The sequence below is a fragment of the Canis lupus genome, chromosome 19 (assembly GCF_011100685.1).
Source record: "Canis lupus familiaris isolate Mischka breed German Shepherd chromosome 19, alternate assembly UU_Cfam_GSD_1.0, whole genome shotgun sequence".
In the NCBI taxonomy this organism is placed as follows: Eukaryota; Metazoa; Chordata; class Mammalia; order Carnivora; family Canidae; genus Canis; species Canis lupus.
Window position 1 is genome coordinate 53,369,769 of NC_049240.1, and position 18,155 is coordinate 53,387,923.

General features: G+C 37.3%; 1 long non-coding RNA gene across 2 annotated transcripts in view; it reads left to right on the plus strand.

Annotated features, from left to right (window-relative positions):
* LOC111091083 overlaps nt 1–18,155 on the plus strand; it is a 116,457-nt gene that overhangs the window by 18,610 nt on the left and 79,692 nt on the right. For both annotated transcript variants that reach the window (XR_005373845.1, XR_005373844.1), the window contains exon 2: nt 12,033–12,166. This is a non-coding gene — a long non-coding RNA (uncharacterized LOC111091083). The remainder of the gene's footprint in view (nt 1–12,032; nt 12,167–18,155) is intronic.

Sequence of the window (18,155 nt, forward strand, 5' to 3'; positions counted from 1 at the left end):
TGATAAATTTCCCTGTTGAATGGCTGTGCAATTTTATATGCTTCCCAGCATATAAGAGCTTGGATTTTTCTTTATACTCTTTTCAAAATTTAGGATTACGTTATCAAAATAAAAAAACTATACCATTGTAAAAGAAAAAAAATAGATATCTCATTGTTTTAATTTGCATTTCTTTGCTCACTGATCATTTTTGAATAATCTCTTTATACTCTTTAGTCTATTTCTATTATTGTTTATGACTTCATTTGACTTGAAAGAATTTTCTTTGTATTAATAAGAGTAACACTTTGTTATAATTGTGTTATAACACAAAATTTGCCAATGCTTTTTCAGTTTGGTCTAAAACTTGTGTCTTTTTCACTTTATTTTGTTTCTTTGTTTTCTGTTTTGCTCCCTTTCCTTCCTTCCTTCCTTCCTTCCTTCCTTCCTTCCTTCCTTCCTTCCTTCCTTCCTATCTTCCTTCCTTCCTTCCTTCTTTCCTTTGTGTATTACAGTCAATTATATAAGCACTTGCTTTATAGTTGTATTTTAGAATCCATGCTTACAAAACTTTCCCAATACCAAGAATATAAATACTATAATAATACAAAATATTATTTTTACATTTAAACCCTTAACCAATTTATATTATTTGTTGTGATATAGTTTACTGGATATAACTAATTTTTTTTTCCAAGAAAGTATTAACCAATGACCCTGATACTCCTTATTCAACAGTAGATCCTTTTCCTACTGATTTAAAGTTCCACTATTATCATACTTTAAATGCCTTATTAATTTATTTGTTATTTGTATTTGTATTTGTTCCTGTTTCTTGGTCTTCTAATGTATTCCTTTAATTCCAATGTCTATTACAGCACATTGAACACTTTCAATCTGTTGTTTTTATTTTGATGACTAAATTGATAACATCCTGGATCTTTTTGTTTCTTAGCAAAGCTCAATAATCTTGAGAATGTACAGCCTGCAGGAAGTCTTTTCTTCTTTGAACACCCCCTGGGAGGAAGGGGGGCGTAGAATTCACTAATCTGAGTAGAGGCTTCAGTGTCAAATACTCTGGCTTTGCCTTTGTGTAAAAGGAGACCATTTCATGATCAACAGTTGTCTATATGTTAATTCCACTTAAAAAGCCAAGAAATTTGGTGATCTGTATGTTCAGATGTTAACACATGTTCAGTGCGGTTCATTATCATTTTTAGGTTGTAGGCTTAACACTGAAAAGGTCAAGAAGGATTAGTCTCCCACCAATCTGTCCCCATCCCATTGCCGTAGCGCAGGACAACCCCACAAAACTGGAAAAAAGCTTTCACACTTCTTCAAGTGAATACCACTCCCTTTAAGCATCTATTCTTCTCTGCTATTAAAATAAAGATCTTTGGGTGGGAAAATGCTTCTTATCAGGGCCCTCTGCTACCTTTGAACATTTCTGAGAACTCTATTGCTACCATCAAAGAGAAAACTTGAATGTTAATAGAATTTCTTTATTTGGGGTTGAATCACCAGTTAGTGTTCTATTAGTGGATTTACTTAATAAGATTTTTAAAATTCCAGAGCTTTCAAAACTTAATCAGTCCAAAGTGACTCATTGGTTCCATGGTAAGTTTCAACCTCTGGGTGAGATCTGTCCTATTTTTTAAACTTACCTTTCTGTTTGCTCTGTTTTCCAGGACAGCAACATTTTCTATTTGAGTTTGATGATTCTACTCATTGGTATTTACATGTTTCCTCTACGTATAGTATGACTTAGTGGCAAAGAGTGCAGACTCCAAAGCCAGACTGCCTGAATTCTAATTTTGGCTCCACTACCATTATGAATAATCATGTAATTATTACATATAATAATTATAGGAAATAAGGCAAAAGAATCACAATGATTTCTCAGTGTCATATGGAGCATTGTCTGAAAGGCCCAACCAAGGATTATCTAATTAACCAGGGCATGTACTTTGATTTACAACTTAGAGGGGCTGCTCTCAAACTTTGGGTCCCAGGACCTTTACATTTTAATAAATTATGGCAGAGGCAAATAACTTTCGTTTGTGTAGGTATATCTATGGATATTTATCTTATTATAAATTTGAAGTAGAAAATTTTAAAGTATTTATTAGTTCATGTAAAGTGATGATAATAATAGTAAGAAGAAGAATGAGAAAAAAGAACAAGAAGCTGGTTACATGCTAACAGAAAAAAACATTCTTAAAAATCTGTATTTTCCCAAACAAAAAAGTTAAGTGAGAAGAATGGCATTGTTTACATTTTTGTACTTGAATTTTTGGCCAAATAGAAGAATGAAATCCATACCTTCTTCTGTCTTTAACCTGTTCCTATCTATTGTTTTGTTTGAAGTATGTAAAGAAAATTTGGCATCATACACCTATATAACTGGAAAAGGAAGTCTTGAAAATCATTTTCTGACAATTATGGATATTCTCCTCTGTTGGGACACCAAAACTCTGTAGAAGTTGTTTTTAAAGGTTAGGTGCAATGTGGAATCTGAAAGCACATCAGTAAACTTTTTGTACTCCATTAAGTTAAAGTGCACTGGTATATTTTGTAATTTAAGTGGATTATTTCTCCATGCATAGTTTGTAACATGATGCATTCTCATTGAAAAATAATGGTTCACTGAATTCTGTACATATTCCAAATGTTAATACATTTTTATATGATATCAAAAAATTACATCAATTAATATCAACATTGATCTTATAAGAAAAGCTTTAGAAATATCAGGAAACCATCAAACTCACAGGTGCAGATGCACTTCTTCAAAAATTCTAATTTTAGCTTGAAAGTTCTGATTTTTTTTCTTTTCAAGTTTTTATGTAAATTACAGTTATTTAACATATAATGCAATATTAGTTTCAGGTGTACAATATAGTTATTCAACACTTCCATACAATACCCAGTACTCATCATGACAAGTGCACTCCTTAATTTCCATCACCTATTTAACCCATCCCCACTCACCTCCCTTTTGGAAACCATCAGTTTGTTCACTATAGTTAATCTTTTTCTTGTTTTGCCTCTGTCTCTCTTTTTTCCCTTTGCTTATTTATTTTGTTTCTTAAATTACACACGTAAAAATCATATATTTGTCTTTTTCCAACTTATTTCTCTTAGCATAATACTCCCTAGCTCCATCCATGTCATTGCAAATGGCAAGATTTCATTCTTTTTTGTGGTTGAGTAATATTCCAGTGTGTGTGTGTGTGTGTGTGTGTGTGTGTGTATGTGTGTGTGTTACATCTTCTTTATCCATTCATCAATCAATGGACACATGGGCTGTTTCCAAGTGTTGCTGTAAATATCAGGATGCACGTATCACTTTGAATTTATATTTTTGTGTTCTTTGGGTAAATAACAAGTAATGTGATTCCTGGGTCACAAGGTAGTTCTATTTTTAATTTTTGAGGACCTTCCATACTTTTTTCCATAGTAGCTGCCTCAGTTTGCATTCCTACCAACAGTGCAAGAGGGTTCCTTTTTCTCCACATACTTGCCAGCACCTCTTGTTTCTTGTGTTATTAATTTTAGACATTCTGACAGGTGTGACATGATACTTCATTATAGTTTTGATTTGCATTTCCCTAATGATCAGTAATGTCAAGTATCTTTTCATGTGTCTGTTGGCCATCTATATGTCTTCTTTGGAAAATATCCATTCATGTCTTCTCCCCATTTTTTAATTGGATTATTCATTTTGGGGTGTTGAGTTTTAAGTTCTTTATATATTTTGGATACTAACCCTTTATCTGATATGTCATTTGCAAATAATTTTTCCCGTTTTATAGGCTACCTTTTAGTTTTGTCTATTATTTCCTTTGTTGTGCAGAGGCTTTTTATTTTGTTGTAATCCCAATAGTTTATTTTTGCCTTTGGTTCCCTTATCTCAGGAGAACTATCTAGAAAGAAGTTGCTATGGCTGATGTCAAAAAAGTTATTGTCTGTGTTCCCTTCTAGGATTTTAATGGTTTCAGGTCTCACACTTAAGTCTTTAATCTATTTTGAATTTATTTTTGTGTTTGGTGTAAGAAAATGGTTCAGTTTTACTCTTCTGCACGCTCCTGTCCAGTTTTCCCAATACCTTTTGTTAAAGAGACTGCCTTTTTCCCATTGGAGATTCTTTCCTGCTTTGTTGAAGATTAACTGACCATATAGTTGTAGGTTCCTTTCTGGGTTTTCTCTTCTGTTTTATTGATGCATGTGTCTATTTTTGTGCCAGTACCATACTATTTTGATTACTACTGTTTTGTAATATAACCTGAAGTCTGGAATTGTAATGGGCCCAGCTTTGCTTTTCCTTTGAAAGCTTCAAATTTATCAAGTCAATAAATATTATTAGTTGAGCAGTTATCATTGCTCTATTTATATTTGAGAAAATCCCTATGAAATATTCAGGTCAGAATAGCAATAATTTATTTACTCTTTTTTTTCCCAAATAAAGTGACACTCCATGAAAAAATTAGCTAGTTTGGTTAATAGCACAATATATTGCAAAAATATGCTTCCTTAAGACTTCCGTGGCATTTTATCAGGCAGCAGAATTGCTTTATGTGTACTTCCTATTTTGTCACAAAGGATATTAAAAAGAAATGTACTCAAAGGTTGACATTTAATAAATTTAATGGTTGTTACTGTTATGTCAAGGACATCTTACACATAACTGTTATTTTTTTTAAATCTGTGAATATCTGGTGGTCAAGAGCTTAATAGCTACTCATCAATTTAGTACTATCAATTTTACCTACCATTGTTTTCGCATCAATGAAAATGTTAATATACCAAAAAATGGCAAATATTATGTCATTATTATTATAAAAGTAGTTTTGATTTTGTGGGCCCCTGAAAAATGCTCAGTCTCCCCAAAAGTCTGTGGACCACAGTTTGAGATTTTCTGACTTAAATGTCAGAGTGTAGATCTAGTAGAGCAGCAAATGATTTCTGTGAGGTAGAGAACACAACCCCAAAGTAATGGATTTATTGTTTTATAAGACATAAATCAGTTTGTCTCTAATTTAGCAAACTTATGTCAGCTTTTTCATGCTTTCCCTGAGTGACTATAAAACTGTTTATTAGATTCTTTTTTGAATCCACTGAACTATTTTACCAGATTCCTTATTCATGAACTAAATACATCATTTATATGTTCTCAATATGTATTTGGGAGTTGTTTCTTTACCTTTAAAAAATTATGCTTTGATGCCACTTACTATGTGATGTTGAGTGAGTTCCTTAAGTTCTCTATGTCTTATCTATAAAATAGAAAACAGTTACTACTCATGGTTATTATAACAGTCAAGTGATTTAATACATCTCTTATGCTTGTAACAGTGTGTGGCACAGTATGAATGCTCTGTGTGTTACCTATTACTATTTACATTATTTAGGAATTTTTCCAAATAAATATTTTCTTAAATGGGCATCTCCCTTGCCCCTGAAAAACCAAATTCTGATGTGACTATTTTTGAAAGCATGAAAACAGTTCTAATGGTTTAGGCAAATATCTGAAATAAGCCTAACATTCCAAGAGACCTTAGCCATTTTGCACTTCCTTCAGTATAGAAAGTGAGGTAAAGCCAAAGGACTGCACAGTGTCTGTATATGGTGAATTTCTCCCAAGGGCAAATGGTCTGTAAAATGAGCCCCAGACCTAGCTGAGGTGACTCAATGGGGTTTTGTTTTTAGACAGCTCTCCTCTACAAGTTCTGTTTTGCTCTTGTTGACTCAGATATTTGCCAGTTATTGGGTGAGTGCAAAACATCTGACCACGACAGAAATAAACCTTCGGTGGAGTCATGCAGACCCGGCCAGAAGTTAGCCAAGAGTGCAATGAAACTGAAATCTGAAGAGCATTATCCAACCCACTACTGAGCCCAGAATGCAATGTTTACTTGTATTGATATTCATAAAAATAGTTGGACTGTGAACCAGGGACAAACTACTCTTTTAAAGCTGCCAGTATTGTTTTTCTATTGCATAGACGGAGTAGAGTTAGAGAATTACAAATTATAAATGCAGGAGAAATAACATTTTGCATCCTGTGGCTGAAATAAAATTTGGCATGAAGTAGATCTTTCCTTCTTTCCAGGAGGCACCATGTTAGCCAGTCTTCTTAGCCAGGTAGATGCAAAGTGGATGTACTTGGGAAAACAAATCCAAACTGAGATGTCCTGATGCAAACTGCTGTCATGGCCTCTGCTGAGATGAGTATGACTATGTCTAGTACTGTCTCTTTCTGAGGCCTGAGATGGGACAGGACTTCCAGACTTGGTAAGAGAGAGGACCAGAAAACAATCTAATTTTCTAAAAAAATAAAAAATAAAATGGATAACTCAATTTATCCTTCAACATGGTCAATTTTGTTTTCACTGATAGCTTAGATAAGTTTTAGCTTCATGACTCCACATTGTTAATGTTGTTTTTCAGATTGCTGTCAAATTTGGGGAAAACCTTTACACCATTATTATCTTGGACAAGTAGAAACAAGTAGGAAGTTCAAAACTTTTCCTGTGCAGTAACTAATCATGAATACTATTTCAAATGATAATATTCATTAATCAGCTTTGTCACGAGTGTCCTTATTTTTATGGTGTTATAAGTATTACATCATCTTTGTTGATGTCTTTTTTGTCAAATCAAAAATTTGAAGCTTTTCAAAATGTGTTCATATGGTTCCCTCCTCTTCTCCAACGGAATTATCAAATAATCCAAGAACCTCTTTAATTCTTCTTCTCAAATGTCATTATTTCCTCTTAATAAGCTACTTCTTTTGGTATGATTTGGAAAAAAATATATTTTGTCACAGCTTACTTTTTGAAATCAGAATAACTTCTATTGATTTTATTGCTCCTATGTATTGCTTCTATTTCATATAACTTTTTCTCTGTATTTTCTCTAATTTCTTTAAAAGATAAATTGAAAGGTAAAGAAATAAAGTACCCATATGTGTCCAAATAAAGATTTTCTTGTTTTATTGGAATACTCCAAACTTTTTTCCAAATCTCTTTCCTTGGTGTAACTGAGTGTGATCAACTTTGTGTATTTCCTTTATGTCCGCATGATAGCCTTTAAAATGTTGACATAGGATGTTATAAGCCCTAAACAACTTCACAGCAGGCAGACTCTTCTTTTAGCTAGGCTTGGTGTTGAAAAATCAAGGTTGGAATGCATGTTGAAAGTACCCCATAAATAAAAAGATTAATTTTAAGTGGATTAAAAATACTTAAATGTAAGACCTCATACCATAAAACCCCTGTAAAAAAACATGGGGGAAAAATTCACTGACATTGGCATTGGCCATTATTTTTGGATATGACACCAAAAGTACAAGCAACCAAAGCAAAAACAAACAAATGAATCTAAAAAGCTTGTGCACAGCAAAGGAAAAAATGAATAAACTAAAAAAGATAACCTATGGAATGAGAGAAAATATTTGCAAATCCTATACCTGATGAAGGATTGATATCCAAAATATAGAAGGAACTCATACAACTCAACCGCAAATCAATCAATCAATCAATCAAAAAATGGGCAGAGTGCCTCAATAGATTATTTTTCAAAGGAGACATACAGACAGCTAACATGTATGTGAAAAGGAATACACCATCACTAAGCATCAGGGAAATGCAAATCAGAACTGCAATGAAATATCATCTTGTACCTGTTGGGATGGCTATTATTAAAAATAGCCATCAAAAAGAAAGATGACACTCACTGGGGTGGGCGTAGAGAAAAACAGAATCCTCGTGTACTACTGATGGGCATGTAAACTGGTGCAACCATTATGGACACCAGTATGGACTCCTCAAGAAATTAAAAATAGAACTCCCATAGGACCCAGAAATCCCTATGTAAATGTCTACGTCCAAGTGAATCCACACACTTTTTCTCAGTATGCAAAGATGAGCATTTGCTAGAACCACATCCCCAGAAAATAGCTCTGACTATGCCATGTCCATTTGTGGGAATAGAATCAAAATAGAAATACAGTGACGTGCACAGTTTCTGCTCCTTTTCCTTTCTTCTCCCGGAGCATGAAAGGAAGCGAGGCCTCTTCCATGGTTTCAGGCTCTAGAGAAACTTTTACATAATCACTAATTCTGACAGTTTTCCATGAACCTCTGAGAAAAATACAGGGAAAAGCTTCAGAGTAGGTCCTTGGGGATACTGAACTTGGACAGACGCCTGAGACTTCGTGTGACTCAGTGGAGACACATGTGGCTCATTTATCCACAGAATTGCTTCTTTCCTGTGTGCTTTCTTACATGTCGACTACAGAGACTCCTTTCATGACCTTCCACAAACCTTTGACAGAGGCTCTGAAATCAGGCAAAAGTGTCCCTGGGAGACAGATGGCACCATACTCCTCACACCTAAGTACAGAGACTATCTCCACATTTTCTTGGGTCACTGACAACCAAGAAGAGGAGAACTTGGGAGCTGCACAAATAGAACACATTTCCTTATGTAAAACATGTGTCTTCAGAGCCCTAAATCAAATGTCCTCTTTTATTACTCATTCATAATGAACCTAAAAGAGTTTAATGAGACCCGTTTAGCATCTGCTAAAATCATGTCCATTGATAACATTCTTATATCTTGGTACCAAATGCGCCCCTAAAATGACTGCACGGCTTTATCAAGAGCTTCTTTGGATTTATCACCCTTTTGTTGCTCTGATTTCTGGATTCGGAGAGCTTGCTCAGTTTTCACATTTGACAAGCTTCCTGTCTCAGTTTCACTGGATGCTCTCACATCTGTTTCTCACTCTGTTCCAGAAACAGATGTGGCCATTCCAAAAATCGATCTGCTAAATACAATTTATAATATCTGTGTTTTCATGGATGCAATCTCTTTGAGGTCTGCAAATCTTTGTGAAATCTTTATGACATAATATTTTCATCCCAAATGCTTGTCCTATTAACACTTTTTTGAGTTTTGTTCTTGTTTCTTACACGCAGGAAGGACTTTTAGAAAGCAAAAAAAAATTGGGTCCCTTAATACAATAGTTACTCAGGTGAGGAACTGTGTCTTCAATGTTAACAGCAGAAGCAGGTCTGGAATCAGAAAGGCTGGGTTTGGAGACAGAACAGAAAGTGGAATGGGAGAAAGGATAAGAGGAGCTGATCCAGCTGTAAGTCTGCCCAGAAGAGGGACAAATATTCAGGCCAAAATGGGTTATCTCAGTTGCAGTTGCTGCTGTCGGGGCACAGATAGCAAATACTAGAAATCTGTAAGGTGGTTGGCCCTCCTGCCTGCCTTACCTTCTTTCAGTGCAAAAGTAGAGTTTCGGCCACTGGTCTATGGTTAAGGATTCGAGACCTGGAAGGGCCAGGCCAGGGCAGAGCAGGACGTGAAGCCTCAGAAGAAGATAATCAGACTAGATATACAGAACAGGGCCCAGGGAAACAGCACAGTTCTAAAACCGGGTGCACAGAATTGGGGAAAAAGAAAGACAGAATGGTGGTGAGAGGCACAGAAATGGCTACATATTATGAGAATCAGATTAAGTGGCCAGGCTGTTAATACTGAGCCCCTAATGTCTTACCAATCCCCTTTTTACATCTGTAGAGACAAGTTCACCTAAAAAGAAGAATCAATCCCTTCTCAAAATAGTCTAATAAATATATCACAGTGGAAAAATTAAAATGCTTGAGGAGCTTAATGCTCTTCTCTCGTCTCCTCCCTTCCTTTCAGCAATATTGGCTTTTGCACAAGATCTCATGGGCTCCCATTCTCGGACAACTTGCCAGTTGAGAATCAATGCCCGGAGCAGAGCAAGGGCAAGTACAAAGCAAATGAGCAAGAATAAGTCCTGCAACAGTGCTCCTTCTCTCCCATCAGTCCCCAACCCAAACTGTGTTCCTGTCGTTCTGCATGGAAAGAGAACTTCCTCCTTCCTCCCTGCCCTTCTCCCCTCTTAACTTCTCTACATCTGGGATCTCAAACCAGCCAAGGATGTATGGAAATGGAATTTAAGATGCACTGAGTTGCCTCCCAGAGGGAAATGAAAGCTGTAACCTACAACTAGAGCAAATTAGGCTTGTCCAAGGAGGAGAGAGGAACTGAGATTATCAAGGAAAAGCAGCACACCTTTGGGGAGGTTTTTTGGCATTTGTCACGAACCAAACTTTGCTTTGTGCACGCTAGAGTGAAAGCCTGCCCCCTTCCCGGCTCCTGTGCCATTCCCACATGTTTACAACTGCTGTGAGTCCATGCCTACACCATGCGATGCGTGTTAACACCTACCCTGGGTGTGTGCGCTCAGAGCAGCTGTCCAGCATGTGTTGCTGATGGTCTGGGGTGCGTTCGCATCAGAGCATGTCCACAGGAGTCTCGTAAAATACATCACCCTGTCTTTCCCTTTAGTTCCTCCCCACACATGCCGGTGGGGGTTGTGTGTTGAGTGGATAAAACAGGAGGGGTGAAGCAAAATCTGTCTCTGGAGTTGATGCAGGAGGTTCTCCAATGGGGGACATGTAAAGGGAAATTTCTAGACCTCAGGTAAAGCGATGAGCCTAAAGTCTACGTAATCCTGTTCTTCTGGATATAGTGAAATGCCCTCAATAGTCTAATCTCCATTTGACCTACAATTTTGCCAAAATTCAAAAAGTGTTGGGGATTTGGTCACTATTTTTCCTCCCTCTCTCCCTCCCTTCCTTTCCTTTCCTTCCTTCCTTCCTTCCTTCCTTCCTTCCTTCCTTCCTTCCTTCCTTCCTTCCTTCCTTCCTTCCTTCCCTCTCTCACTTTCTTTCTTTTTTTAAGAAGTACAGCTAGAGACCTAAGTGCTCCAGACCCCTTTCAAGTTCCCTATATTTCAGGAATGCACTGGAAGCACTGGGATACTGTTTAGCATCTGCTCCTGCATAGGTATATGATGGTCTAATCACTAATGCAAATCCACAATGAACAGTACATGGTTCATTTGAAGCCGATAACTCCCCATTCCACCACGAGCCAATCAGTCTCTTAGCTAATATTTGAAATAGAGAGAAAAATAAAGCATGCCCTTTTTAAGGTTGATTGTGAAATAGAGTTGAGAAAACTAATAATTATGTGCATTCATAATTATTGTACAGGCCTACTTTGTGCAAGATCCCAGACCATCTTCATTTCTGTGGATCGGTTCTTCCAAGATTTTGTTAGCTCCATTGCCCCGTCCAGCCAAGATACTATTCTGCTTGCTGCCCCAGGCAGAGAGAGCAGGAGCATGACCATTTCGTTGAAAGTGTTTTTTGATGGAGGACGGTCTTAATGGTCTACACACTGCAGCCATTTCCCCTCTGTTCCCATTTGTACATTTATATGTTGTGTTCTATTCTGGGGTAATTTGAAACAATATATTTAAAACTTGATTGTTCTGTGCTTGTTCTCAAAAAGGAATTCAACTGTCAATAGGAGGACTTTCTAAAGCATATCTGTTTATATTATGAAACAACAGCGAGATTTAATGAAAATAATTTAAATGTAAAAGAAAACGTGTATAGACTAACTTGCCCAAAGTCACACAGCTGGTCAATAGCAGCCCTGAGGTTTAAGCTACCTATCATTTTTTTCCCCTAATGAATGAGCTTGACTGGAAAATTATTTTACCTCTGTATAACTAAGGTAAATGAAATGATTTTTTTTTTTTAATTTACAAATGACTGGAAGATTTTCTTCTATGAAAAAAAAACACTAGTTTCTGGTTCCCCAAATGGGGAAGTTTTATCTTGAGATTTAAAACATCCAAATTATCCTTTCAAAGTGTTTCTCAATTGTGAGAAAAGGAAAAGGTATTAGTTATTTTGAAACGAATTTATCACAGTAATTTAGGTCAAAGTTAGGTTATATTTTTATAAGCCAGATATAAACTGGGTGGTTTGTTAAAAATTCTTTGTCTGTTGATATTTTTATTACATTCCTGTCCCTTTTATTATATTTTAAATAATTTTTGTTTTTTTTAACAGGAAAAAAAGATTTACTATTATTGTATATATATTTTATCACATATAGACAATACTTATTTTTTATTTTTCATTTTTCATTAGATATTTGATGAGGAACATAATCTCAATTAGAACATGGAGACATAAGATGGGCTCAAGAGTGATTCACTCTATAACATTGCATTCAAGACACATCAGAGCGAACGCAGAGCAGCAATTACTGAGAAGAAATATGTGTAAGTGTTTCAGTTTATTAAAGATGCCGGGATTCAATTCCAAAGGCTGCCATCAGGAGTTTCTGCAAAGTGGGTGGCTTAAAGCAACTGGAATATATTCTCTCACGGTTCTGGAGGCGAGAAGCCTGCCATCAGGGTGGCAGCAGGCCGTGCTCCCTTCCTCCCTGCAGGGAAGCGTGCTCCCTGGCCCCTTCCAGCTGCTGGTGGTGGCCAGCGATCCTGGGCATCCCTGGGTTTGTGGCAGCGTACCCCACTCTCTGCCTCCATCCTCACATCCTCCTCCTCCTTCCTTTTGTGTGTAACTGTGTCGAGTTCCCTCTTCCTATAAGGATACCAGTCATTGGATTGGAGAAGACCCCAGTGACCTCATCCTACCTTATACAGCTGCAAAGACCCTATTTCCAAGATAAGGTCACATGCAGAAGGTACCACGAGTTAGGAATTCAACCTACCTTTGTTCGGGGCACAGTTTAATCCGGCACAGTGGCCAAGAAGGGCATAACTCGAGGTTTTGAAAATCGGGCAGTCATCCTTCTCAGACAATAAGAATTTACGTCCTTATATTTAGCATTTGTCTCGGAGAATAATAACTTGCTCGCTTACGTAGTCTTCTGTGGCCCTAATTTGACTAAGTCGCACTAGAGCCTGGGTTCTGCAGCTACAAATGCAAAACTCCCTCCATGTAAGGGGACTTGGGACATCCACTTACGGGAGGCTGTGCAGGAACAGTGGCTCTAAGTAACTAAGGGCAATTTGTCGCTTGACCTTTCAAATGAACAAGTAAATCATGAACATTTCCAAACTTTCTAACTGTGGAATGAAATTCAGCAAAAATCATATTGCCCAACCCTGAACCTCTGTTTCAGCTTCTCCAGTAACTTCTCTTGGGACAATCAGGGGTGTAAGTAAGTTCCTTTCGCATTTACAAGCACATACATGTGCGTGTGTAGTGTTGGGCGTGTATATATACATACGTACGTACAGTTTCTTTTCTTTTTTGCATATTTAATCTATACACATTCTTCTGCTCCTTTTTCCCCCTTTGCAATTATTACATATCGGTATGTGATAGATCCACCTAACTTATTTAACCACACACGATATTCCATTATGTGGACGGGCTGTAAGTCATTTGCTTCATATGTTTAAGTTGACGTATTGCTTTCTACTTTGGTTCGTTTGGTTGGCTCTTTCATGTTTTTTGTTTGTTTGCTTGCTCCTAGATAAAATGCCACAATAAGCATCTTTATATTATTTCATAAAAATGTGTGTAAATGCCTGGGATAAAGGATATAAGAATAGTTGATTTAATAAATATTAACAAATTGTCTTTCAAAGAGATCATGAAAATTCTACTTACAGCAACAATGTGTTTCCATTTCCCAACTGTCTTATCAACTATACAGTGTCTAATGCTTTCACCTCTGTCAATCTGACAGGTTCCCAAATCTCATTTGTCATTTTATTCCACATTGTCTTAATTATGAGTGTGGTTGACCTTTTTTAAAAATCTATTTAAAAGTCATTTGGGCAGTGAAATATCTATTTATGTTCCTAGCTAACTTTTTTATTTTTTTGTTTCCCTTTTAATATTACTATTTAGTGAAATTTACTTTTTTACCTTTCTTTTTTTAAAGATTTTATTGATTCATTCATGAGAGACACACAGAGAGAGGCAGAGACACAGGCAGAGGGAGAAGCATGCTCCCTGCAGGGAGCCCGATGTGGGACTTGATCCCAGGACCCCGGGGGTCATGCAAGGCAGACACTCAACCACTGAGCCCCCTGGGCATCCCACCATTTACTGAAATTTAATAAATAGTAAGAAAACTAACCTTTTATTGTATGTGTTTCAAATAATTTTCCTGGTTTGTCTTTTGACTTTATTAAATATTTTCCCATCCAAAATGTTTGATTTTGTCAATCTGTATTATTATTGCTTCTGGTTTGTGACATAACATTGAGGAAGTTTTTTCCTACTCTCAAATTGCATATTTAAAAATTTTCCCTATATTTTATTCTATTGTTTTTATAAATCATTTACTTATGCTCAATTCTTTGATTCCTATAGCTTGATTTTGGATCAAGAAATTGGGAGAGAATACAATTTTCCCCCATTGGTTACCTGTTTATTGAATATTCCTTTTTTCCCATCACAAATTGGAAATGTTTCCTTGATTATATCAACTTTTATGTATTTTGTGGTTTCTGTTTTATTTCCACTGATCTCTCAGTCTATTCGTTATTATTGCAAACCGTTTTAATTGCTTTAATACTATAATATGTTTTAATTTGGGTGGGCTTATTTCCTTTCACTATTCTTATTTTTTCCTCAGATATTTCTAGTTACTGGTGAAGGTTTATTTTACGATTAACAACCTTCAGATTTGTATTTCCTAGGAAGCAAAAAATAATCTGGTAAAGTTTAAAATAGGATTCTAGGGATGCCCACAGGGCTCAGTGGTTGAGCATCTGCCTTTGGCTCAGGTCATGATCCTGGGGTCCCGGGATCGAGTCCCGCATCCGGCTCCCCGCATGGAGCCTGCTTCTCCCTCTGCCTGGGTCTCTGCCTCTCTCTCTGTCTCATGAATAAATAAATAAAATAAAAATATAAATAAATAAATCAATAAATAAATAAATAAATAAATAAATAAATAAAATAGGATTCTATTAAACTTCTATATAATTTTAAGGAAACTAACAAGTTTATAATAACATTTTAAAAAGATAAGCACCTGAGACAATGTTGTTCTCTTATTCAAATTTTCTTAAGTCCCATAGTTGCTATTATTGTTTTTTAGATGATGCCTATTCATTAAGTTTATTCCTGTGTATTCATTATTTTTGTCTCTTTAAAAATAAAATAATTTCCCACCATTAAATTTTCAAACTAATTGCTTTTATTATGCACAAATATTATTACTAAGGCTTTATTAAATGTATAAGTCCATGCACTTAAGGGTTTATTGTACACCATAGTTTTCTAATTGTTTTCCTTATCTTTGCAAGTATACTATCACATTAGCTACAGAAAATGATTCTTTTATCTTTTTAACCTGTTTCTACTATTTATTTTTCCTCTTTATAAATTGTGTTGCTTAGCATTTCTAGAAAAAATTTGATAAAAATGAGGTTAGTGAACACTTCTGACTTGTTTCTTACCTCAGTTGAACTTTTCCTAGTATTTTACCATTCAACCTGATGTTGGATTTTAGTTTGCAAACTTTCTTTTTTGTTTGAGAGAGAGAGAGAAAGTGAGAGCAGGAGACAAACAGAGAGAGAGAGAGAGAGAGAATTCTAAGCAGGCTCCATGCCCAGCTTGGAGCCCAAAGAGGGCCTCAGGCTCAGAACTCTGAGATGGTGACCTCAACCAAAATCAATAGTCTGATGCTTAACTGACTGAGCCATCCAGGCACCTCTAGTTTGCAAACTTTTAAAGAAGGGACCGAAGTCATCATTACATTCATATTTTATTCCTTATTTTAAAATTCAATAATGAAAGTTAAATTTTATTAAATGTCTTTTTATAATCCAAGTATATGATCTACTTCCTCTTTTGATATGGCAATGCGGGGAAATATTTTAGTACATTTACTAATATTGCATTATTCTTGAATTCCTGGTGTGAATCTCTTCATCTCCTACTGTGAGTTGTCCTGTTCTTTCATTTGGGACATATTCCTCTGTCTCTTCACTTTTTCTCTTTGTGTCTATTTCCACGTGTTAGGAAAGTCAGCTATGTCTCTTGCTCTTGAAAATAGTGGCCTTATGAAGAAGAGGCCCTGTAGTGCCCTATAGTGTCCCCTGTTCACCAGAACTGGCACTTCAGGGTGTCTCCTGTCTGTGTTATATGTGCCCTACTGTTGTGGCTGAGCCACTTGTGCCTTCAGTCTGGTCATCTTCAATGGCTTTCTTTGCCTGTTATGAGCAGAGTTTGGTCCATGTGTTAGTGGGCCAGTGTGGGGGCCACCTTGGGATTGAGTTGTCAGACTGGGCAGCACCGAACTGCAGAGTGCTTTTCCTGTGTGGTCCCCTGAGCGGCTTTCATTGGTGCACAGGGCCTACAGTCAGACCAGATGTCTGTCCCCAGCCCACTACTAGGACTGTGGTCAGACTGGTATGTGTGGTTATGTTCCCCCTCTCCCCAGAGCAGGAGTCAACTGTGGAGTGGTGCTGGCCCCTGTCATGGCTACTTGTACCCAGCCAGGCTTACAGCACCACTTTGGATGGGCTCTGGCCAAGAGCAGATTGGAGGGGCAGGTCTTGGAAGAACAGGGGGACAGGGTACATGGTGTTAGCAAGGTTTGTCTGCTGGAGGAGGGGAGCAGGAACTGAGGCCTGGCTGGACAGGGAACATCTGCGGTAGAAAATGGGGGTGGAGTGCACTGTTAGTAAGTTAGTGAGTGTTGGTGCTGCACTGGTTCCAGAAGATGTCCCAGTGTCTAAACTAGTGGGATGGGGAGAGAAAGGCACTTACCAGCTCCTTTGTTCCTGGAGAAGTCTCCCAAGGATCCCTGCCCCTCTAGCACAGGCTCTGAGATTAGTGAACAAATCTCCCTCCCCTCACTCTAGGCATTTTTCAAACCACTGCTTCTATGATGTGAACAGTGAAGATTGAGGTAGGAGAGCAGTGGAGACAGAAAGACTTTTAAAAACCGACTTTCCTTTCTCCCTCTCTTTACTCACACTATTCTTAGCTCACAGAGGATATGAAATAGCTCACCTCAAATCATAGAATATTAGGACTGAAAGGGAACATACACATTATCTGCCCTAGCATTCCCATTTTGGAGATGGAAAAAAACTGAAGCCAAGAGGATGCTGAACTGGTTGTGTAAGACCAAGCCATCTGCCAAGGGCTGTGCCTGTCCTGAGCAAGCAGACCTCCTGCATCAGAGCGGTGCTCCAAAAAGCAGCCTTTCTCAGAGGGGCAGAGGCAGTTTCCGTGGACCCAAAGTTTCCGTAGTTTGTAGGCCCTCTTTAAAAAACAGAGCATCTCAATTTACAAATATAACAAAACCAATGACTACATAAATACGTGGCTAAAGATCCTCAGTGAGCCTTGGAAGGGACCAGTGCAAGGACAGGAGGGCCCCTGGCCCTGCCCTTTATTTCTTTGATCATGGGCTTAACTCTATTTGTTAGTGCTTGAGTAGCAATATCAGTAACGTCAATTTTGATGTTCCTCTATCAGAGCAGGATTTTTTTTTTTTTCAGAGCAGGATTTTTGTTCAAATTATTTATCAAAAATACTTTTAAGCATAATTAAAATTGCATCTTTTTTAAACTTCAGATGTTTTTTAAGTAATCTTCAGAAGTCCTGACCTAGAGGTAAAATGCCCTTGAAAGAAGCTCTGCATGTTCATTCCATTCAAGATCTTGACCTCCATAAGTTATTTTATTTAGAACTATTGCATGTAACTTCAGTAGAGACAGGGTTACCTGAATAAATAACCCTAGAACCCATTAATACTTCCTTTTACTCCATAATAGCATCTGCAGTGAATTTAGCTTCCACTGTCACAGAGAGCGGTAGAGGAGTCCTCAAACATCAGAAAGATAGGCTCCTGGCTTCTGTGCAGCGGAGATAGCTTTAAACCCTAAGGTGAGCTAGTTCCTCTTCTGTAGGAGAGAAATGAATGGGCACGTAGGAGGAATGATTAATCCCCATCTATTTATTCTCAGTTCCAACAGAGAACCTATGAAATAACTGAGGTCCCATTTATATTAATTCATGCCTGAGTTCTACTTGCTGGACACATTCTCTGTGTCCTCCTTCAATACCACAGTTACTGCTGGAAAACCCCAGGATGATGGCATTGAGCTGAGAAACATGTCCACAGGTGTTCTTGCATCTCATCAACGTCCTTCACCACTACTTCTGCTGCCAGTGACCCCATGGGCACACCACGTTACTCCATTAAGTCCAGCCTCCACCGATACCCGTTTTGAGCCCAAAGTATAATGTGGGCTGGAGTGATAGAGAAAG